This window comes from Aptenodytes patagonicus, chromosome 6, assembly GCF_965638725.1.
Source record: "Aptenodytes patagonicus chromosome 6, bAptPat1.pri.cur, whole genome shotgun sequence".
In the NCBI taxonomy this organism is placed as follows: domain Eukaryota; kingdom Metazoa; phylum Chordata; class Aves; order Sphenisciformes; family Spheniscidae; genus Aptenodytes; species Aptenodytes patagonicus.
The window spans coordinates 12,856,552-12,882,249 of record NC_134954.1 but is presented as its reverse complement, the minus strand read 5'-3'; the positions used below and the strand labels follow the sequence as shown (position 1 = coordinate 12,882,249).

The 25,698-nt window shown below is 41.8% G+C and overlaps 1 protein-coding gene across 4 annotated transcripts in view; it reads right to left on the bottom strand.

Annotated features, from left to right (window-relative positions):
* Positions 1–25,698, bottom strand: part of DIS3L2 (DIS3 like 3'-5' exoribonuclease 2) — a 198,186-nt gene that overhangs the window by 141,684 nt on the left and 30,804 nt on the right. The gene's annotated exons all lie outside the window — the stretch shown is intronic.

Genomic DNA, 25,698 nt, shown 5'->3' with positions numbered 1-25,698 from the left:
AGCAGAGAGCATCTTAAATTCTTCTTTAAACATCCAACTACTTGTGCGCAGTTTTCGCTGTCCTTTTTTCCATAGCAGAACTGCTTCAGAAATTCAAAGACAGCATTTGCTTCCACTTAAAAAAAAGAAACAACAAATAGGTACATGACTCATTCTAAAAAGAAAAACCAAAAAAAAGTGTTTAGATTTGATAATGAAGGAGTACGCTTATGACATTTATCACATTAGCAAAATTTGGTCAGCTAGACCCCTTGCAAGGTATCCTTCTTGCCGCTCCAGAATTCACCAAAGCCCCCAAAGGAGGTCTTGCAATGAACACGCAGTAGGAAACCCACAAGTACACAGAACAATCCACTGGGAATTAGGTTTTTGGTGGGATTCCACAGAGGTCTGCAGTAGGTCAAGCATTCCCAATAATCTGAAACTAAATATTAAGTCACTGGTAATAAAACTCATGGATGACAAAGACTTGCAGAGCAGTCAAGTCCAATTGGTGAACACGGCTGATCTGAATCCAGAATGTTTGAGAATAGCCAAAAGTAAACTCAAATATCTAAGAATATGCAACACACGCCTGTGAATGGGTCTGCCTTGGAAATCGCTGACTCTGAAAAGAATGTGAAAGATTTCTAATGAACAAAATCTCAGCAATGGGATCCTTAGTATTATAAACAGTAAAAGCAAGTTTAGCTCTGTAATACTGCACTGGTGAGAGATGCCAGACTTGTGCAACGTGTATTGTCATAAGGATACCGGGGAAGAATGGAGATGATATAGCACAATACCTCTTCTCCCTAAGTCAGTCAAAACCCAGCAAAATGCCTCATAAGGAGTAATCAAACCCAAAATGTGTACCTTAGCCAAAAGATTTTAGAAATGGCAAGCCATTAATGGCTACTCGCTTCACTGGGGCAAACAGACGATGCACAGAGAGGCTCCTCACGCTGCTACAGAAAGGTGCCGTAGATTCACCAGCGAGTGGAAGCTGAAGACAGATTCACAGCAGGCAGGGAGCTCACATTAAACAGGGAGTACTAAACATGGGAACAGCTATAAAGGAAATAAGGTTTTCAGCCCAAGCCTACCTCCTGAGGTCTGCAAACCAAGGTAAGATGCCTTTCTTCCAAAAAATACTTTGGTCAAATACAAGTTCTGCTTTAGCTGTAGACAAGTTATTATGCTCAATACTGGGTAGAGAGACAAAGTTTAGGTCAGTCATTGGTCCTCTCTGCAGTTGAGCTTTAGTTAAGCAACAAGTCTGAGAAACAGAAACAGGTTGAAAGTGGTTATTTCAAAAGGAAGACAGCTGAAAACAGGGGCTTTGGACCAAGCTACCATCTCACTGTTAAAAAGACCGTTGCTACCATGACACTAATACAAACACCACATTTCATACCAATACTGCGAACACCTGCATCTGTTAGTCTCCCAGCTTTTGCCATATTAAACAGGCTTCACTTAAAAGCCAGTTCCCTAACGTTCACTCACGAGGGAGTAGGAACAGAGCCTGGCTAACATGAGGATGCTGTCACAGCTCATACATACATGCTAGAGCCAAGCTACCATAAATATTGCAAGGAAAAGCTTTGCTTTTCTAAAAAGAGCAACCAAACAAAGGCTGGCTCGCTCTAGCTCCTTCTTGGCTAAAGAAAGGATGGCACTTCCAATGAGAGAAAAACCACCTGTCCCAATCACCCTTCCTTCTCTTTATAATCCCACGTACACCAAACAGCTCTGGCAAAGATGACAACTCAGTAAAGGCGACTAGTCTCAGTAGGAGCAGTTATGGCATTACTTTTAAAATAGCAATAAGGTTAGAGTGGGGGTTTTTGTTGTGGTTTGGGGTTGTTGTTTTTTTTTTTTAACAAGCTTTTAATTCTAAATCACTGGAAACACTTGCTAACAGCCCGCAGGATAGCTATTTTATATTAAACAGCACATTATAGTTTACATTCCAGGCATCACATTGGATGCAATAATCATACAAACATCCAAACCAAAATCTCTCGACTAGGAAAGGCTACTTGCTCCTCCCCAGTGGGCTCCATTGTTCCCAGGTGTCACATGCAGTTTTGTCATGGCAGTCGCTAGACAGCCATCCTGCCTGTGGATTCAAAAGGGTAAAAGATCTGAGTACGCAAAGGCTTCTTGGAAACGGCAACTTTTCAGAGCTCTTCTCTGACTCGCTCCCACTGGAGGAGGTGAGAGGTGGGAGAGAAACAAATGAAATCTAATGCATGTGTTTTCAAAACAAAATACAGAGACAGATCTGCAATATGCCCATCAAACCTATTGAATCCCCAAAGCCATCTCCCCTGCCCTCACCAGCATCCTGCATCCTCTCTGCTTAGACTAACCTGCAGCAAAGTGAGTTTTTACTGCAGAGTTAATTCAAGTAATCAGGCTGAGCATCCAGGATCAGTCCAGCCCAAGCAGACACAGCAGACAGCCCTACATCCAGGCTTGTCAGGCAGCTGCACAAGTAACAATTAATTGCAGAAAAAACCCCAACGTATCTCCAAACAGCCACCTTCTCAGTACTTCATCCTGCTTCCACTGATAAACCTGATTCCTGAACAGTTCGCTCATCTTCTCTCTGTGCTTCAGGTTGTACCTAAACATCACAGGTTACAGTGTGTCCCCTCCAAGTGCAGCTCAAGTCCTTCTCCTACCACCTTGCACAAATAACCAGAATAACAAGTGGAAAAGCATCAACAGGGAAAATTCTCAAGACTGACCTTTCTGAATCCTAAAGGCAAAACAAGAACTGTCTCCTCACCGTGTATCTCCACTCCCTATCTGGCCTCTGACCTATCATTTGCCTCTGAAAGCTCCCTGCTCACATTGCCCTGGCCCTTGTCCCACACCTCCAGTCTGCTTCCAAACTTGCTTATCAACACTTCATTATCACCACGCAGGAGACAGTTGCCTCTGCCCCCGTCTCTCCTCAAGTCTATTCCTGCCTTCACCCCTTTCCTGCCACCTCTCTGTGGTCTCCCCAGACCCATCTCTCCCAAGTCTGGCTCTTGCACTGCTGCCTGTAAGACACACAGTCCTAGGATCAGCACCACGTTCCCTCGGGTTCATTTCATCTGGTTCTCCTAACAGCTCCATCCGTAGACTCCTGCCTTTCGTACCCTCTAACAACTGCTGAGAAGCAGGAAAAGAAAAAGTTGTCAGAAGCAGCTGCTCCCTACGCAGCACAGGTACCCCACGTGCCGTGGCACCAGTGGCATGGGTCACACCACTCCAAAACTCCAAAATGGAGCCACTCTGCAGCCTGCAGAGGAAATATCTGAGCTCAAAGAGGGCCCCTTGCCCCAAGTTGCTTTGAAAGCAGAGCTGGTAAAGGCCCATAATAGGCCCATGGTAGGTCTGTGCAACCTTTCCCAAGAATTACTTGGGTATACTTGTGAGAGAGAGATCTCTCTGGACTTGAGGGAGTTCACACTTCAGAGCCGCTCTGTGATATTTAGACATGCTGAGGGTAATGGTGTCAAGGAGACGTGTGGAAGCACAGTATCCTCGTGCCCACTTGCAGGGAACACAGTATGATCTCCTTTGTAGACAAGCGAACCTGGTAAGGACTCCCAACAGCATTACAAAGAGGTGTGTATTATTATAGCCAGATCAACAAACTTGTTCCACACTTTCCACTCCTGCTGCCACCCCCAGGATTTGATTTGGTGCTAAAAAAACAGCCTCTATTTTCAGAATACCTACTGCTATTGCACTGACCTTCCCACACACATTCCCCAAAACACAGGAGTCCCTGGAGCAGAGGAGATACAGCAAACACCTCGTGTCCCAGCCACGGCTTTCCCAACTCACACGCTGTTCTTTTATGCAGCTGTATGTTGTCACACTTAAAGCAGTGATGAATACTTAGCCATAGCCCATCATCTGTACAGCAAATCTCTCTAGTAAGAAAAGTTTGACCCTGGGGAGGTGCAAAAGACCTAGTTCAGCATCCAGCCTTTAACAACACCCAGGAATCAACCTTCTCCTACCCACTCACAAAATCCGATGAGGCACACACAGTTCCTTCATCTCCTACAAGCAAACTCTTTTCATAAAAGAGGCCCTTAAAACTGGCAGCCTCCCTGCTGGACCCCAGTGAAATGTTCCTTGTGCCTTGGGTCTTTGTATTGCCTGCTCCTTGCAAGACCTCCCACTTTGGTGCATCTCATGAGCTGTGTGTTGCACTCCAGGCCACAGCGAACTGGAAACAAGAGTGTAATGCACAGGGCCCAGCTATGAGGTTGCCAGAACATATTGGTTTGAAACATCACAGAAAATATTCGGCTCCATATTTTCAACAGTAGCCAGGAAGAAAATGCATGGAACAATTTTGAGAACTGTTTTTCAAAAGTCATTTAAATCAAATTATGCCCCATCCACACTGGCAGCAAAACCCTCTCTACTAACTGGAACTGGTTTTCTTTTCTTTGCGTGTGTGTTCTTTTCTTTTTGGTTTAACATATTTTTTTTTAAAACTGTCTCCCAGCCATCTTTTTCTGGTAATGTGGATAGGCACTGCAACACTACAGGAATGGGTGCCAGGACAAAACCTATGATGCACAGTCCCTAGAATAAATCACTCAAGAGGGGTGGATTAGAGGAAGAGAGCAACGTAAGGTTACATCTTCAAAGGTATCATTCCCTGAAATCACTGCATTTTCAGCAAACTACTGCAGAAAGATACCCAGTTTGTATCTGATCTAAGCAAGCAGGCAGTCTTTTGGATTATTTGCAAACTCAAGACAATACCGTGTATCGATATATATTTTAAAAGATGTAATTATTACACAGTGCTTGCATGTAATAAGAAAAGAATCTCAGAAAAGAATCTACTTGTGCTGAGTGTGTATCATTTGAAAGCTGCAATGCCAAGCAAATCCACACCGTTGGCTCGCACAAACCCAAAGTATTATCCATTACTGCCCTTTTTTTTTTTTTTTAAACAATACAAGTATGTATGAAAAACATATTTCCTGGAAACAATGATACTCTTTGAAGATTTATTCAACATTTCATAAACTGAACAAGCCTGCACCCGCACGTGCCCGTAAGAGGAAAGTAGGTTGACAATGCAAACTAATCGAAATGTACTGGAAGGGCTATCCAAGATATTTGCATACCTATACCTCCCAAGGCTATATAGGATTGAAGCTTTGTTCAGAACTATGTAAAAATTATTTCCCATGTGTCTAAGAAAATCTCTTACTGGTGATCAGCACTTTAACTCATCAAGGCAGGAAACAAACAAATCAACCAAGAGTTAAGATGTTGGGGCTCATGTCTTAAGCCCCTCACCTTCTCTTTTTGTTCCTTTTGATTGGGCTCCGAGTGCCAGTTCCCAGGGGTCTCAGCCCTGCGCATGTTTTGACACACTTTCAAAGCCCAGAATGGTACACCTGGGACAAAGCACACACTGTTCAGGAAGTGCACAGGGGCCAATAAAAGCAATAGAAATTTCCACAGTTAACTTGCATTACTGGTTGCCAATAAGCCTCTTATTATGAAAACCCATAATTGGAAACTGTCATATTACAGAACAATTTATGGAAGTTTTCAGAGTGTATATGCCCCAGTGGGAACTTCCTTTGACTGGACTGTTCCATCAGCCCAGGTCTGCTTATTTATTCACACAGTGGGAGAAGAGCATCAGGAACCTAAACAAGTCATTGCTGAAGCGTCACCGAGACTCCCACTCTAGGAGTGCTTCAAATAGTTCTTAGCTCCTTAGTCTTTCCAGTCATCCATCTTTATGGCTGCATTCGGTCAACAGCTGGGCTGCCCTATCTTTACCGCATTTTATTTTCTGCAGAAACATTCTTGCACTTACATTGTGAATAACTGCTCCTCTGAGGACACAGAAGGCAAAATGCAGCTGCTCTGGGCTGAGTGCATCCCACTATGCCTGCCTCAATCCCATCAAATGAGCTCGGCAAAATTAGATCCTACTCCTACAGTGTCTACCCAGTCACACCAGGGAAACTGGCACCTACATTAATTCTTAAATCAGATTTCAATTGTGTTAAAATATGGCTCCAACCAAGAATAACAGCCTCCCCCAATGCCAGCATGATACTATTAAAGTAAACCGCACAAAAACAGCCAGTGCCTCCTTTGCAGGTAGTGCAAAGTTTTGGTGTGAAGGTAAAGGGATTTCATAACAGGTGCTGGAGATGCATCCCAGAAAACTTAGAGACTTTTAGCAACAGAAGACTGAAGTCCACTTTAACACTACATTTTCCATACAGGAGCTAGCAGGTAGCATCTGCCAGAGTAGTTTCTCACTACGAGCAGCTCCATCCTCTAGGAAATGGGTTGAGACACCAACTGACCATCAGGTTAACTGCATTTTGGCATGCTCCACTGCTACCAGTTCCAGTCATGCACACCAAGACCACTGTGAATTCAGTACCTTTCCCATCACCCTGGGATGGGCACTGAAAAGGCTCAGTGCTCAGGGGAAGCTGTGGCAGAACAGGGACAGCCACAGCTGAAGAGGACCACCTGCAGAGGAAAGGAATTGGAGGAGATAATCCCTGCGAGCATGGTAAGTTGGGAAAAGAAAATCAGATGATTCACTGGGGATAAAAGATAACAGCTTCCTGTACTGTTGAGAGCTTTCTGTGTCCCTTAAAGTCATTTCTGAAGAGAAGACAAGCTGTGAGCCAAACATACTCCTTCACACTTGATATCAGCAAATTCTGACTCTGGACAGCTTCTCACTGCAACATAAAGCACCAAGGGCCTGTGGGGGAGAGGAGGGAGATGACAGCAGCATGTTTTGCTCAAAGATTCCTGCAAATACACTGTGTGGGTTTTCAAACAGGGGACGTTCCCCACCTGTGACCTAAACCTGCTACAAATCCATTTATGTGGGCTTCGTGACTGAGGGACCGTTTTCACTCAAATGTCCTTGAACGCCTAGTTAGAAAGCGCAGGTGGGACTGCCTTCATATTAAATCACTATTACAGCTTCCATATCTATCTTAGACTCTCAACAGGTTCCTTACGAAGTGCATAAGGAAAACAATACTGCTCTCAATCACCCATGACTTTTGGTAAGTCATTCAAACCATCTTGCCTAGTTTGCACTACTTAACACTGTGCTAGGCAGTTCTGCATATTCTGTCCTGAAGACGTTACAGCTGAATTTCACACGGCTAGCAAGGCAGAGTCCAAGTGTGAAAAGAAGGCTGACAATAGCAAAGCAGCTGTGGTAAAGCCACACACACAAATACCTGACAGTTTTCATAAATTAAGTATCTTGGGTTGCTCTGCTTCATGGGTATCAAAGCAAGAACACATCAAAGAAAAACACATTAAGGCAGCTGGGGAGGCAGGTGTCCCAGGAGAAAGTGAGGGGGGTATTTCTCCACTCAGAAAATGGGGATGGTATTTGGTTTACATGCGGATGTAAGGATTAATGTTTCCAAATGCTCCACCTAAGTTCAAAGCGTTACTTAACTCTTGGGGGCTTATCAGAAACACTAACACACCAGTTAGCTTTCTATGAACGGAGGGAGGCTTTCTCTCTTCTTGCCACTCAGGGACTAAGGCTTAACCACACAGACCGTGTTCAGGGTTTCACCATCGTAGATCAGACTTTCACAGCAGGTACTCACATAACAGAAGGGCAGCATTAGTTTATTTACAGCTCCTAGCTGAAATTAAGACCGGATGGAAACAAATGTCCCACAGTTCCAAAAACAAAGCACCACTTCTTTTTTGTCGTTGGGAGAAATCAAATTCTTACTTCTACACACAAAGCTAACAGGCTTATCGCTAATCACAGCAATTATTGAATTCCTATTTAAAGATGACCTGAGACATCATTCTGTTGTATCGCACTCGGGAATATCATTAAAACAGCAAAACAGAAGCAAAATCATGAATGACTCCACAGTTATAATCATAGCATAGCTACCTCCTCTTAAGTTTCAGGCACTTACTAACAAGAATTTTTGGCAATTTGGTTATCCATGCTTATCCAAAATTAGTTCATACCTTGGTCAAAACATTTAAAACCGAAATTTCAACTAGTTTAGAACCAAATTATCTGATTCTGAAATGTTTAGGTAATTGTCTATTATAATAACAGAAAACTGAATTTTTAATATAAACTTCTTCACTGAACTCACCTCCAGCAGCAAAAATAGCTCACCAAGTTGCTCTGCATAAACACAGTTCTGCTATGACTTTTTCTTGTTATGTAGCTTCATCCATACACAAGCAACAGCAACCGTACCAAAGAACTAATCTCTTTCTAAAAGCGAGTCATGAACCTGCCACAACAGAAGACATACTAGAAAGAAAGACCTAAGAACATGGTACGGGTCTGTCTCCGGGGAATTGGTATGTCTTTCTTCTCCTGCTGGAAGGCAAGGAAATGCCCATTCAAGGCACAGGTTCCACACACCACTATCTCCGACAAAATGCAGCCTTCCCAGGGTTATTTGTTTTCTAGTTGTGCTCAGTTGCCCCAGTCAGAACCAGGGACACACAGTACCAAGGGCTGTACCAAAACATATACAACATTGTTAATGCTCCACAGAACTTTTAGGAACTTTTTATTAAAGACCAAACGCATTAACAGGAGGGAATAGATGAGAACAAGAAGGTTACACACAGATTGCCTTTGAAAGGAGCCCATCTTAGTGGAAATTCAAGTAAGCTCACTTGAGTTTGCATTTACAACTAGGGGCGCAAGGTGTAGTAAAGATGCTTCTTGAAACAGATGGGTGATGCTCAGCATTTTGCTGAGGACATGTATTGCTGCAGTGTTTTCTCTCCGTCTAGTGAAAACAATCAGTATCACCAGGTTTCCTCTTTAAATGGCGGCAGGGAAACGACTGCTGGCATTTGCGTCATATGGATCTGCTCACATTACTTAGTGACAAATCTTATTAAAAAGCAAGCACCTCAAGAGAAATGTCTATAGCTCAGTTTGCTTGCATTTACCTTTAGCAACATGGTATGCTTCATTAAATTTCGAAGCAGTGTTTATTAGAAGAGTAAAACACATCAGCATCCTTCACCAGGCTTCTCAGCTTATTTTCATGACGTCAATATTCAGGCTGATTTAATCCAGTGAAAATATACATTGATTAAACATGGTCTCAGAGCATCTCCTGCAGCACTGAAAGACGCAGTAAATAGGAATGACATATTTTTACTCCTTTCCTTCAGAATAAGATTTACCATTACCATAAACAAGGTATATCTCGTCTTTGCAACCAGCAATTGAAAAAGCCTCTCCCTGCAGCGAGCACTGGGAAGGACTGGACACCACAGAGTTCCCTGCTTCTTGATGCCAGGTACCCTCTGATCTGTTTTTCCTGCCTGGCAATAGATGCTATTTATCAAAAGCTTTTCCACAGAATGAATCAAAAGTTAAGCTCAATTGTTATAACTCAATTTAAAATATAATGCAGGGCCAAGGGACTAACACTGGGGCGTTTCTGTCGTACTACTCTGCAAGCTGAATACCACTAACAAGAGATTTCAGTGTATACTTCTCCTGTGTAACCTCAAGTTACAAAGCAGTCCAGGTTTTCCTTCCCTCTCTCAAAATTCATTAAAAAGCCTTATTCGAGCTGAGATTTTGTGTACAAGTTTTCTGCCAAGAACAAATTTTTACAACTGAGTTTTAAGCTCCTTTAAAAAAAATCCAGAAATTTATAATGGAAATACTGACAGTGCCCATAATCACAAGTACAGAAACATTATTGCGATAGGTAGTTCATATCCCATCCAAAAAGAAAAGAAAAGTTGGTGTCTCAACCAAATTCCACATGCGTTCTGTAACAATGGCCAATTATGAGATCAGTAAAAACAGGTGCAAACAAAAAATACTGGGGATTTAAACGCTGATGATGGCAGCATAAAGCCATCAGCTTGGTCATTAAACTCTGATTGTGCAAAATTTTTTTTTTAGAAAGTCTTGAATTACTTTATAACTCATTTCTCCTGGGCAAACTCTTCTCTTAGTGGTCATCACAGGCTAACTTGGCAAATCTTTGAATCGTGCATCCAAATCCTAATAGCTTGGCCATTCCCAGAAATTTTTAATATACTGATTTATATCCAGTTTTGTCAATTTTATCTCTTGGCTCAGTCTGATGAAGCCCACCACTATACATGTGCAGCTCAGACAGTCACACAAAAGCCAGCTATTCCCTGCTGACAGACTAAAGCTCTGCCCTGTGACTTGCCATGAGTTCTCCCCTCTGCCTCAGGATAAACTTTGTGTTCCAGTAAGAAATGGATGGCTGCATACTGTAACAAACCGAATCTCGCAGGCTATGCAAAAGCGGCGATGAGCTACCTGTGACATTGCCTGGAAGAGTTATACCTCAAACAGAAAGAATCAGTGTCCACCTGTAGCAATATATTCCTCTTAATATTCTGAACACACTTCAAATTCTCTTAATAAATACGCAGTAAACACCATAATGCAAAGAAGAAATACAAGAAAAATTATGCGATTGGTTGTGTTAAAGAGGTACAAAGCCGAGGTGCTAACGGGCCATGCGGGGAAGGACCACAGCGTCAAGTGTTAATCCCATTCAACACTCTTGCAAAATGAATCTGAGAATGGCAAAGTTCAGAAGCATGGCTCAGAAACATGTGACTGTGAACTAGCCTTGACACCTGCTTATGTCATTAATAAAATATTTAATATAAGAAGAACACTGGGTCTCCAAAAGTGCCTTAACCGGTGCTGAAATGTGTTAGTCATCCAACAAGAACTCTCACTTCAACACTGGAAATTACAGAACAAGGAAATCAAATCAGACCTTTACAAGGTAGCCAGCTCAAACACTAAGTCTGGACTGTGCTACCTGCAAACATTCATTACCAAAAATTACAGATTGCTAGTCCTTTTTACCAGAACAGAAGGGAGTATCTCTCCCTTGCAGTACATTGTGTACAATTATTGGACTCTGAGGCAGGCGGCTACACTGGGCTTTCAATACACTCATCAAACAAGCCCAGTAAATTCAAAGCTGCTTCATACATATCTGCTGAACTCAAAGCAACCTTCACTTGTTCAATCTTCCCCTCTGGGTAAAAGCAAGTATGGGATGACATTTAACAATTTTCCTTACCTGGAAGAAGTTATTTCAAGAATATCTACAAAGGTAAACTGTAATACAGTAAGCGTGTTAATGATAAATTGTTTAAGCAACTCAACAAAAGAAAAAAGGCAAATTCGCACCCAGCAAAAAGGCAGGCTAATCCGGAAAACTAATTTGTGTTCATTACAATTATTTATGTATCATTTAATTAAGCTGTTTCCATAACAACTTCTGTCATGTAACTTAAGAGGTCTTGAGAAGTATATTCTTGAAACTCCACAAGTGACAGGACTAAATCTCAGCTCCACTTCATCACAGGGAAGTTTGGAAAGCAGCCTCTGGAAACAGTACTGCCGCTCTGCAACTCACCAACTGAGTTTATGTTTATCTTGTAAAAAAAGAAAAGGTTAGCCCTTTCATATACACACACTTTTAAGATAACAGGATTTTCTTCATAGCTTCAAGTTAGGCACTGAAGTACTTTGTTATGATTAGTTTTATCACATTGAATCCAAATGCTCTGGATTATTAATCAACTCTTCTGACAGGTCTCCAATAGTGAAACACGCCATGCAGCTAACAATGACTCACCATTCATCTTAAGCTGATAAAACAGAAAAGGAAGACAGGCAAGTTCTCAGACCCTACCCAGGCAGCCCACAGCTTTAGGAAACCCCTTCCATTTGCTTTCTCACCAGCAAAACCAGTGTATTTGTTGACTTTGACATGGCAAACTTCCCACTTGCCTGCTCCCATTCTACCCATAGATGACAGCTACCACATCAGACTATTAGTACCCAAAGCATCTACGTTGTCTCGAGAGCTGAGGACATGTGAAAAGCAAGTTAATGCCCTCTCAAGTAAAACATTAAGTCCTCCACTTCCTTTTTGCTTAATACCTCCTTAAATCCTCTGCCTTGTTTTGAAATATCTGTTCACCCTTCAAGCTAATTTGCTGTTTTACCATGTACCCTGCTACGCCTATGCCATAACACCATCATCAGAAGAAACCACTTCACACAGTAGTTTGTTCTCAGGCTGCTGGGGATCCAAATTCAAATCCCACTTCTCCATTTGGGACCCAAAGTCACCACTTCCACCTCTACAGTTTCGCTGCGCTGGGCCCTGGCACTGGGGGATGGGGGATGCGTAGAGAGAAAGTAAATGAAGGAGATAACATCAGTGTAGAGATCGGCCATGTGAAGTGTTGAAGCGTGCACACACTCTCCACCCTCAGTCTACCCATTCTCGCCCACAGACTACTCAATAAAGTACTTTATAACCCCCAGCCCCCCAATTATACAGCACTGGGAGAAGTCAAATGACACCAGGAGGTTGCACATTAGGCACTGGGAGTAACTGCAGTTCTTGCTTAAGCAATTATAACAAGCTGGGGAATACTTGCTCCATACCCTGCAACACCCCCCTGCACACACGCGCTGCTCGGTGGCATCAGCAGCTCCACGGGCACTCTGCTGGGGCAGCAGCCCCCAGAAACCCCGGCCGCCCTTCACTGCCCTTTTCTGAAGTTAAAGCTTTTGCTGCATATTGCAGATGATTAAATGGCTTTTACAGTCCCTGATCCAAAACAAATTAAAAGGGATACAAGTCCAAAAACATCTGGTGATAAGCGTTTGTTCACAGTGAAACAATTAAACGGAAGGATTTGTCTTGTTAAACGTACAAAAGGTTATCGATAACCTACCAGTTCACACCATGTCTTCCAGCTCCAGGGAGGGACCGGTTCCCACTCCATAACAATGCATCTGTGCTGCCAGCCATGAGCAGACAGGGCCAGTCACCTCCACCAAAGGCATCCTTCCTCTAGGGTGCACATTCAAACCAACTGAGAAAGGCTTCTGAAGAACAAAGGCTATCTGCAACGCAAACTTGACTTCAAACCAAGTACATGATCAAACCCGCTTCCTTGTAAAATCTTAATAGGACTCCACCATAATAAAACTAAGCAAGTTATTCAATTCTTAACTAATAATTTTCTTTCTAATTTGACCACATTGTAAAGTTGTCTTAAAACCTCCCAGAAGTTATGTTACTGCATTAGGCACAGTCCTACGAGTACAATTAAGATGTTCTACCCAAGCTCTACAATATGAATGGTTTTCATAATTTCTTAACAGAATATTGCTTTCTTTGCCCAGCACAGTCCATAAACCCCCAATTTATCAAACCCTTAGTCTAGGCTAGTTAAAAATAAAGCCAATACTTCAAAAACTGGATGAAAACCAGTTTCAGTTCTCACACCATTCAACTGTATGCCCCTTATTTTATCCTCTCATCATGACTTTATGAGCTGCTCCCACCAAATTCCACTTCAAATGACACTGAAGAAAGCTATGAATTTATAATTCAACGATGCAACTTAAACATTTAATAACTTCAAAACTGCCAACTATATAAAACAATGAGCCAGAATCAGCAAGTTCTAAAAGCACCGAGACCTGATCTAAAAGAAAAACAGAAAGTTGCTATGGTGCTTTGAAGTTAGGGGTCAACGTAAATTAATACACAGATCAGTCTCACTATAGACACTGTCCTCACCTGTATAAATATTTCGCATCGAGTCATATAAAATACATGGATATTGCAACAGAGGTAGGGTGAAACAAGCATGCTATGACCCCCCAATACAAAAAATAGTCTGTCTTATTTTTCTTTAATGATAAAACACAGAACTTTTAGAAGTATAAGTTACTCCAGCATATTAGCTCGAAACCTTGCAAGCTACAGTTCATGTAACTATGCATTACTTGGGAATTTAAACGCCCTTGTTTCTTTCGAACAGTCAAAAATTGCCACACAAATTCCAATGTACTCTTGACTTCCACAGGGAGTGGCTCATTCCTGTCTAACATGCCAACAACCACTTAAGATGAAGTTTCCCCATCGCTGGCCTAACACGCTCATCTATCATATCAAAACTGTCACGTGCCTTGTATGATTTACTAGATTCTAAAGGTATTCACTTCTAATGAATATTTGCTTTTCCAAAGCAACCCCCAAAGGTTTAAACACATCCTAAAGACTCTGGGTCTTTCCTTTTTTTTTTCTCCCCTCCTAGCAAAGTTGAAGCACACGTGTCAAGTTTTCATCCTGGAGTCATCAGCTGCAAAGCTTCATCCTAAGAGAAAATTCTTCAGAGAGTCCTTCCACAGGTACAACAACATGAAATGAAACCATTTCAACACACAGCACTTCAATTGAGAAGAATCACTGAACAGACTTACCAAATTTTGTCCATAAAACACCGACTTCAAAACAAACCTCTAAAGTCAGTTTTCTGCCCAGAACAAGTTTTACTGTAGACTTGCACTCAATTCTCTAAGCTTGTAACACAGAAAGGTTGACTAACCTCAACTTTAACTACAGTGTTTACACAAGTATAAATAATGTGTAATGTATTAAGGCACAATTTAAACCTTCTTCAGTGAAAATTTTAAAAAATCATCCTTGTCTCTCTGTATTCACTGTCATTTATCAGAGACACGTGAACTGGGCTTTTCTGTTCTAAACTCACTCATTTATTCTGTATTTACTTCCACATTGTGAGAATATCAGGAAGATGGTGCTGGAAAAATCTCACAGGTTTTGGGTAAAATTTTTTCACAACCATGTATCAAAGACAATTAATGCGGTGGAGGGGCTTTTTTATTTTTATTGTGAAGAAAAGGTTATGTATACCTGGTAAAGAAATAAAGCAAGCTTCCCCTGTATATCTTGGGAAAGAGCAGAGGTTTTGCTAAGCCCACATTATTTTTCATTTCAGAGCTGAGGGGATGCGATGCAGGCAGGAAGATACTTATTCTGATGCCGTTCTGACTAAGCCTGGAAAATAGACTTGAAAAATTTTAAAAGGTGGCAGCAACTAATAAAGCAGCACCTGTGGCAAATTTAAAATTCGATGTTCATGTTTTTCATCACTTTTTAATATCATAATCCTATAATGTACCGTACATCCAGCCATGGACTCAGCTGGAAAAACACTTTACAGTAAAAATGATCAATGCAGTTTAAACAAAGAGCATTTCCTTGGGTTTCTTGCTAGCCAGGAACCGTGCTATACACCTCCTCACATCTGCAGAGGGGAAGAGATTTTCTTTAATGGACACAAGGGCATAGAGCTGCTCATTAGAGGCAAGTATTTGCTCTCATCCTGGTCCCTCACCTCACCCAAGTGACATGGATGAACCTATGCAACCAGCTACTTTTACATATGAAATTAAGGCTGAGGCAAGGTGCAGGGGGTAGGAGGGAGCACGCCCAGCCTGCTGAGCAGCAGAGGTGTTGAGGCAAGTCGATGAAGACAAAAGGATCTGGATGTGAAATATCCGAAGGAAGAGTATTTGACAAATACTTAGCGCTTTCTAATGAAATTGATCCTTAGCTGGTGAAACCACAGTGTTTAGTCAGAGAGGGTGATAGGCAAGTGTTGGGAGCTCTATTTCCTAATACCGCAAAAGCCCTGCACAAAGAGTTACGTATATTTTGTTGTCTGTCATTTTGTACAACGCCCTTCCCTCAATCACTGGTCTGCAGAATGCATTATACATTGTCAGAGGAGATTAGTTTAACTGCAGATTTTTTTTTTGTTTGTTTGTTTTTCTTTCATTCACAAAGCACTTAACAGAAACCAGTGCTTGGGAACTGGAGCTCTGAAGCACAGTCTAACAGTTTATTTATGATCATAGCAACTAATTGCTCAAAGACAAGCCTCAGGCCCCAGGACCATTCCCATGTCACTGAAGTTGGCTGCTGCACTGATGTGCCACTCATCCCCAAGAAACCAGTGTTGTTAACTTGCTTAAGTGGCTTTGCTGGCTCAGGAGGGCAGACAGCTGAATAACTGACCACTGGATAATGCCGACTCCTTCAGTGACAAAAAGACAACGGAGAAAAAAAGAATCAATTTTGACATGTGGTGGTGGTTTTGTTAGCAAAAAGTCTGCCCAAGGTCTCAGTCAGCTCATAGGAAATTACTGTATAGACGGAGACACTGCCCTGACAAGGCCAGCCTTCCCCTCCCAGCCTTTCCTTTACTTGACAGTGACGGCTGCCACCACACCTAGTCTTTGGGCTCCGTTATATCTTGGCCACTGATAGGAGTCACCCCATGGGAAAGTAGGATGGTGGGACTAAAATGATGTCAGGTACTATGAAGAACATTTTCCTTTTTTGCTTTACAAACTTTTGAACCTTACAAGAGGGGAGCCATCCACTTCTATGCTTTTTTTTTTTCCCTACGAACGAATTTTAACAATGCATATCCTGCCAGGAAACGTTACCATGCATTAGTGATAAAGCGTTACATAAAAAGGTAAATTAAGTTTCCAAGACGCGAATCTGAGCTGATAAACATATTACATTCACAGTTCAACAACTGTGCAGAGAAAAAAGAATAAACAGTTTTAGAGAAAGCTTCAGGAATATGGGGGAAAAAACAGGAAGAGCAGATAAAGTAATGCCATGCTGTCAAAACACTGCTCTGACTATGCATGAAGCATAGCTACCAAACTAAATCAGATTAAACTAACAGCCATCCATTAACCTTGGGTATGTCTACATGGTACAACACCGACCTGAAGAGGTGAGCTCAAGCACCAGATGGCTTGCCAACACAGCACTCACCCATGGCATTAGACCCCTTGCTCAGCTAGATAAAGAAACTAGAGCCAGACGAGCCATTTATTCTCACCCAGGGGCGGCAGCGGTGGTGATGCTGCGCAGCTCTTCAGTACGAGAGGCTGGGTGACACAGCCGGTCACAGTCACCAGAAAGGGTCCCTGGTACGTGCCCTCTGGGTACTACTCCAATATGGAGATACTGAAAGAAATTAGCAGGGAGGCCATATGCTGCCTGTCTAACACCAGCATGCCAATTATACATTTAAGGGACAACCGTGAGACAATGGCTGAATGGAAAGGCCTTCGCAAAGCTCCAAAGTTGCCAGGCTGCTTTGCCAAGAGCATGAGCTTAAAGGCCAGGGGACAGTACTTGGTTAGAAAGAGACTGTGCTGAAATGGGCAGTGAGCTGTGCCCAAGGCAATCGGGCTGTGCAGGGCATGGGTCCCGCAGCATCGTCAGACACAGCTGGGCTCTGCCCAGATTTGTTGTGGATGGGACCCTTTAGAGAGGCTGCTTGTCACTGGCCAAGCTCTCATCCTCGCGCTGAAGGGAGAAGAGCTACAAGTCCAAACCTAAGCCAGACCATCACAGCAGTTGTAGTTACTACAAGGGGCTACAGCTGCAGACCTGGTCTGCACAGAAAATAAAAAAAAGTCAGGCAATCTGACATCAAAAGGGATGATAAAACCCTGAAGGAAATTCACTTTACAGGAAAAAAAATCAAGGAGGGCATAGAGGTGAGTTACGCAGCTACTGTACTAAAGGCTTTTACCAGAACTCCCCACCCCACTCCCCTGAACAGTCATTAGGTCAGGAAGAAAGAGAAGTTGCTGAGATAACCCTCCCACTTCACAGAGCTCCTTGGGACTCTCCCCAGACAGCAGCAACCTGGCAAACATGATGCCACACAGGATTTAAAGAGACCACAGGAAAAGAGATGCCAATTTCTACAGAGCTTACAAACAAAAGTGGCCAACGCTCATTCCAACAAACAAGCAAAAAGCAAGGAGAACAAGAACAGAAGGATGTCCTGGCAGCTAGCTAATTAGCAAAAGCATTACAGTCAGGACTTCCAAGCACCAACAAGAACTAAGCAGGATATACACCTTTATGCAAGATTTTTTTCAGACAGAACAGAGAACGACGTCTGGGGAATTCTTCGCCAGTCACTTTTTGCAACCAAAATACACAAGTGCTAATTAGATTACGCCAAGTCTTTGTTTTCACACTTCCAATGCTGCTCAATTAAAAGTACGTGTTTTGGCACTGCTCTCTATTTTAAAATAATTTAAACAAAGCTAAAAACAAAGAAATGCTTGAGCCCCAGGAGATGATACAGCTGAAGATGGATGAATCTTCCAGCATACTGGAAACCTAAAAAAACTCATAAGAGACATAGACAGACCTACTTTCATGAAACAGTTATTGCCTAATGTGACAGAACACAGAAAACAAAAATAAACCAATAGAAACAGTGAGAAATCAAGGAAACATATAAAAGTGACTGCCTTTTTCAGCAGAGCTGGTAGATCAGCAGTCTGTCCTGCAGTATTTTCCTATAGTCATTACCAACACGTTTTTAAAAGCCTCCAGGTAGTTAAGGTTGGGACAAAAACTGGAAAGTGCAGATAGAATCTGGGACCTTCAAAAACCCACATTAGTTGTCTTATCAGTGAGCACATGCTGAGAAATGATGTCAAGTACACAACTACTGAAGCAGTGAGGAATTTGTTGGAAAAGATAATCAGGAATTTTAATTTATCTTTCAGTGCTTTGAGTGGCACCTCTTAAATAAGAAAGTTGATTGAAAGCATCACTTGCAATTCTTCAAGATATTGCAGAAAGAGATGCTGCCACAGTTACAGATTCCAGGGCGATGATTTGTATGTTAATTGGGTGAAGGATAATACCAAGTAGCAAGCAAGTAAGACTTCCCATGTTAGCAGTGTTAAGAAAACTGCTATTGATGCATAATCACTGGCCACCTTCTGCTGCGTGATAGTACACCAACTTGTGATGTGAAGTGCCTAGCAGTTAGGATATTAGCTTCAGAAATTTGAGGAGAAGGGAATCCCCTCATAGCAAATAATGTCACAAAGCTAGGACAGGAGGGAGTGGGAGGTCAGGAGATCTCCTCAACCTGCCTATACTGCCTCATCTGGAGGAAGACACAGGAACAGTGTTTGGGAGAAGGAACAACCATCCCAGCCCTTTGAAGCTAGCGGCATGCTGATTCAAAACCTAACTATTAGACTTCAGACACCTTTATCTTAGATAGTTACAAATTACCTTGTGCCAACAACAAATTTAAGGCATCCCATCCCTGATGACAAATATCTTCCTTAACTCCAAGAACCATGTGGTTATAAAAGAGGTCCCACATCTTGCCCCAAAGAACCTGTTGTAGAAAAATCCCTGTCACTCCTCCAGCTGCTGCAATTCTTCATTTACATAAATCACCTCTATTTTAGATTCCTTGTCCCTCTGATTTATAGCTTTAAGAAAAATAAACATGAGTTAAGGAAATAAGGGAAAAGAGTTAATGAGCCAACGTTAGTAGCTTTGACCACATGTAAATACTGCAGCCAACTGTCGTCTCTCTGCCAGCTGATAACAAGAACAAACATGCAAATAGATATGTAGCACTTTTCCTTTCCTTCAGAACTTAGGATACGATCCAAAACCATCTCACCTAAGGACTTTAAAAATTAACAGCTTTTTATTGTCATAGTAGCTCTTCGTTTCTCCAGCTATCAAGCTAAATAAGGGGTACAATCTCCTTGAGAAAACAGAGTATAACATTCACTGTACAAATTTTAGGCCAGATGGAACTTTTATCATCAGTACACTTTATTTAAACTTATTCCTAATTATGTGGATCTGAAAGAAACCCAGACTACTGAAAATCTGGACAGTCTTTCAAGAAAGCATTTATAAAAAGTTAAGTGAGTTTAATGTGTGTGACATTCCAAAAACCAATCCCATCACAACAACAGGTATCCTGACTCTCTCTTATAAGGTGCGGGCTCCAAATACTCATGTGATATCATCAAATAAGTCTCCAAACTGGCAAAACCCAAACAGTTCTAAGAAATACTAATTCCACAGGAACCAAGAACTAAGACAAGTCCAAAATGATAGTGGTTATATAAGAGATTGGATTAAGAATAATCTACTGTGATGTGTGCATATTTACAGAAGACTTGGAAGAATAGCGTTTAAAACAATCACTTGAAGAAAAGTTAGTTGTTAAAGGAAACAATTTGCTGTACTAGATTATATTCATGTGACCAAGAAAAAAAAAGTGAGCAGGAACAGAGATCAGGTATTAAATGTTGGCTTGACTCCTATTGTAAAGTAAGATCAGATGCCCCCACGATCACTTCCTTCCATTCAAGATGAAGCTCTTCTAGCAACACGCACTGAAATTTAGTGGTATCTCACACAGCCTGAAGTCACCCCCATCACAAGGGGCTTATCTGCCTGCCATTATGCCACTGGGGATATAACAACTGACCACGTGTGAGATGAATGATTATTTAATGCTTGACTGTTCACCTAAGGGTAACATTTTTATCTTATTCTGCATCTGTGTACCCAAACCACATCTGCAATGTAATTCTGCACTGGTAGGACAGGATGCAGGCAGTCAATAAAAAGAAGTTTGCCTTCCTACCTAACTAAACAATTTTCCTTTTAATATCACTCTTACCCAGCACAGAAGGAGGAAGAATAAAAAGGACATTAGATTGTTCAAAAACTATGTACCTGTCTTGTGATTTTATTATTTGGGATCCTGGTTTTGGCTTTACCATCAGAGAGACAGAGGCAGGTATTGACAGGAAAGGTCCTTCTCAGGAAGGTAAGGTTGCTTGCAACATCCAAAAAGCTAGTATTTCTGCCTCCTTGTTTTACACATCCAGGGCGAGGCAAGGGCTGAATGCAGCACTGGGTCACGGCAATCTCACACAACCCAGATCATTATAGTAATTTTATCATTATACACCATAAAAAGCATGCCAGGTCTTGCTATTAAAACTCACTGTGTTACGAAGTCAGTTGATTCACTTCAAGTGATATTTGATTAACAAAATGTGAAAACAACATCTGCAAGAAAAGCAAATTTAATGCCACATATGTCTCGGTGAGAAACACTTCCTATTTTCTCCGGTTTTTTGCTATCAATTACTGTATTGCTATTCCATACCCAGCTAGTTTGGAGCTAAGCAAAGCCTGGAAAGAGCCATGCCAGCTCACAGCAAAGGTCCATCAGGCCCAGCAGCGTGGAACAACATGTGGCCATCCAGAGAATGGCACAATCAGAAAGTAAGCATGTAATGAAGCTTCTCCAGATTCCACCAATTTGTGGTTTGGGGATTTGCCAAGATGGGGAGGGGCATGCACATGTGTGCGACCATCAACTTACAGCCCTCACTGTAAAGACTACAGCAAAACAAATTAAAAAAACCAACTACCCTTCTTCCCTACAGCATCCATCAACCTTTCAGACTTGCTAGAGCTCTGCTTTTCTGGACATCTTCCTAGCTGGCTTCTTAGGCTTCCCACTTTACTCCTGGATATCATTAATTACTCTTGAACATTTTTAGTGTGCCAGAACACTTACTATTTCAATAATGACTTCTCCAGAACTGGTTTTTTTTTAATTATTAGGAATGTAATGTTTCCAAACAACATTCTTGATTGTTAGACTCAAATAGTATTGCTGTGATAACCCTCTAAGAACCCCATCTCCTCCTGAGTTACGGTTATCCTTACGTTAGCTGGGAAATGTTGAGAAGAAACTGACTCTCAGAATAATTTGGTTGAAATGAATCATTCTCCAGGGCAAATCCAAAGCTAGCATCCCCTCTGGACAACTAACGGTTCATAGGTTTTCACCAACAGTTGGAGGCAGCAACTTGCCAGGATACGTAGCTCTGTTCAAACTATACATGGTGATATCTGTGATGTCTGCTTGAATCAAATTGTTCCATCTCTGCGTTTGTTTGTAATTATGCCAACAACAGTCCCAGCTGGGAAAAGTGAATTGTAGTTTATGTCTTCTGTACAGAAAGTGTTTAAATATTTATCTCTGATGTATGGCTCTAGAAGAGGGAGCTCTAAGATCTCCTGCTGCACTGTATTGTATCTGACACCTCAGCGTTGAACAGAACATGTGCTTTCATGAGCTATGAAGAATTACTATTTCTATCACTTTCCGACAGTTCATGACTAAAATGCTGGACCCATTATCCTATTACCCAGCAACACACACTGTATGTAAATGAACAGTTCTACATCCTTGGCGACCTTCTGACAAGATAAAAAAAACCAGCTGGAAGTAGTGCAAAGGAGCACTTTAAGCTGAGGAGGAAATGATTCATGAAACAACAACAACAACAACAACAACAGATACCACTTGCAGGCCCTGATTTCTGAGAAACTGGCAGGTTAATCTGTCATTATTTTATGTACAATATACAATAGTATATGTTGTTATTGTTTTAATATACCACTGCTGCAAGCAGATGCAGAACTGGAGATCTCTCCTGCATATTGTAGCAAGCAATAGGGGGATGGACCCCAAAATTCCTTTCAGGCAGTTTTGAGCAGCAAGAAGTCCTCATCTGGGTACTATTTTCAGACTAAGACTCTAAAATTTCAGCCATAGCATGCAATGCGTGAGACGGTTGTCATGAAAAACATTCCATGTTATAAACTACTACTCTAAAAGCACCAGAGATTGGGCCAGGAATCCAAGCCCCAAGTGATATCAAATGACTTATTATGCTATTTCCTTCCACCAAAGAAATTACATCTTGCAAGAAAAACCAAAACAGATATCTGAAATTAAACAAATACTGTCTGGCAATTAAGCAGACAGTCAAAAAGCAAAAAGAGGCTGTGAGGAAAGATGAGTTTGGTTTATCCTTTATACTGACACACTGCTTCTCTCCTTGATGAGACTGAGAAATATTGCTGTAGTCATCATATCAACATTTTTTTGCCTTCCAGTAATTATGGCACTGTATAATTGAAGCTCCTGAAATTGATGTAAGCACAACTCCATAAAATATAATAAGAACCCACGGGTGGAAGTTAAAGTAGTGAAAATCAGTCAAGAAATAAAGCACCATTTTTCTTCTTTATCAGAATAATTGACAAGGACTGAGGTATATTCTCTGTCACTGGCTATCTTTTATCATGACGTTCTTCCAGAAGATAAAGGCACAGATTCAGGGAAGCCCTACAGCTTGAAGTAAGAAGGGGACAGTCTAGCTAACTGCAATGATACTCTGACTTCATTTGCTAAGAGTAGGTTAAGTACCTGGAAAAACAGTCTAAGTCAAATACCTTACTTTGCAAAAGCTAAATATTTGAAAGTTACCATAGCACCTCAATATTCCCAAGATGTAACACAAGAGGACAGAATACAGGCTGTATTCTGAAATACAGCCTCCAAATGCGGTCACCGCAACGCACGCTGCTCGACCCTGGCAGGAAGCCAATGGCCACCTTCTTCAGGAGCACAAGATAATGAATTCTGGGGACAAAATGTCTCTCCCTCAAGCTGGTGGTGCCACACTGAAATTGTTGGCTCTTGATCACAGCTAATAGTAAGCACAGAAATATGGACAAACTGATCATCGTTGAACAGCAAGCAGCTCTCCCAGGGGATGTATGAACAAACAGAGCTTTAAGACCAGACAAAATAAGCACAGGGAGGACCACGGTAGCTCATCCAAGCACTTGATGCACACGCTGGGAAGGACATGATGTTGAGAAATTCAAGCCTGATAGATTTCCCACCACTGAGCCAGGAAGTGGAGAGCTGGAGGAAGAAAATATCGCTGTCCCTCTCAAGAAGGTATTACATAAAGTATAACCACACATCTAGAGTATTTCACCATCCCCTTACATTTCACTGTGGCATTTATACCTGTGTGTAAGGTATCACCATTACAGGCTCAGCAGAACACAGTATATCCCTGGAGAAACTGCTCTCCAGCCAGTGTTTTTCTCTCACAGGCACCTGACCTGCAAAAACTGACTCACTGGGTACAGGGCAGCTCCTAACTTTCTCAAGTCTTCAAGCAAACACACAGATTTCCCTATCCAAAATCCACAGTTTTACCAGTCACAGGTTTTCACCCTTCCTCCCATTTACACACCTAAATTGAACCGAGGTTCCAGCTAAGTCAAGTCCTGCCATTACTGGGACGCAGCATTACACTGTGACTTTGCACGAAGAGGTCCATGGCAAGAATCACCTGCACTAGCAATGGGAAGATCTTCCCCCAGAGCATCCAGAGGCCGTCCAGGGTGTCTGAAACTCAGAAGGCACAGACCCACCACCCTGCTGTAACAGCAACCTTATCTTGTGCAAGACACTGGTTTACCAGCAAAAAAAACAGCTCAGTTCTCAGTGGAGCACAGACTAATGGGTTGGGAATAGTGAACCACAAAAATGATCAGCATGCACATCTCAATCCTAACAAACCAATATGTACAGAGCCTGTAAAGTCTCCCCTGAGAGCATCAGTTATACCTTACATCTGATTTACATTTTTCAAGGAAATAATTGAAGCTGTTCAGCTTGTTCCAAAGGCCCAATGGGAAGGAGAAAACCCTCAAGACACCTATGTGGCAGCTTTGCAGCGGCATGAGACTAAACAAATGGAAAAACCTAAAATAGGTTGCGACAGTTTATCATTAATCAGTATGAATTACTTGGCAGAATGCAGTATCTTGCAGTGCAACTTAGTGGCACCTTTCCCAAAGAACTAATACAAACATGAGCGCGTAGCAAGAAATTCAGGGAGCAGGGGAAAAGGGATGTCATCGCTGATTAAGTTGCTGATGGCAAGAAACAAAAAATGCGACTACACAGGGCAGCACCTGTGTGGCTGAAAAACATGACTGGCATGTTCCAGCTACTTCATTTGGCAAGGCTAAATTCACCACAGAAGAATCATAACCGTACTACAAAACACTGAAATCTTCTGAATTGCCTCCTTGCAGTCAGACACCACTTCTCCACCAGTTCTATTTATTCCAGCATTTGCTCAGGAGAGGGAGAATATTCTGAACCCTTCCTCTTGTATTCATAAAAGAAGATTACTGTTGAACATATGAAGGTATGAGGATATAAGAGAGAGAGAGAGGCGTTATTTTTGTTTAGAGCCAGATATAAATGGAAAACTGCAGACAAAGCTTCCAGCTCAGGCAACCTCTATCAAGCCTACAAAGAAGCCCTTGTGCTGGCAGGTCCTGGCAAAGGATCTAAGCACCCAAACTATTCCATTTTTCCAACTACATGAAATGGTCTAATACAAAAGATAATTTATGTATATGGATTTGGTGATCCAAACATATAGTAATCATCACAGCTTTAGTGAACTCTGATTTGGACTCTTGAATAGCTATCAGAAGATTTGCTTTGATCCTCAAAATTGGTTTTCAGAGGTTACATAGCTAGCAGCAGACCTCTTTCCTATATTTGTATATGGATATACCTGTCATATCTTAGATCCCATTTATGACTGCCTTTTGCATAAGGTAATTTTGCATTTACATGTGTCAATAAATACTTAGGTCGTTCACTCATTTTATGCATTCTTAAAAGGAAGAGACAAGTTCTAATATGTTTCAAACCATCATTTCCATTGCTATTAGATTTAAACAGAGAAGGTAGAAGGTTCAGCAGATGACCAGACTGAAGACCTTGTATTTGCAAGCCTAAAAACACATAACTTCAAAGACAGGCAGAGAAGGTAGCTAGAATGAGTAAAAAGCACCAGGCCAAAGTAGTTCAGACCAGTCCCCACCGTGCTGGAATCACCCTCACTATAACTTTTGTCCAAAAGATATACAATAGTCTTTAAATTCTCAAGAAGACTTCAAAAACCATGTTTGGAAAACAATTTGTGGCAGTTCTGTCATGCTTACGTGTGAAAACCCA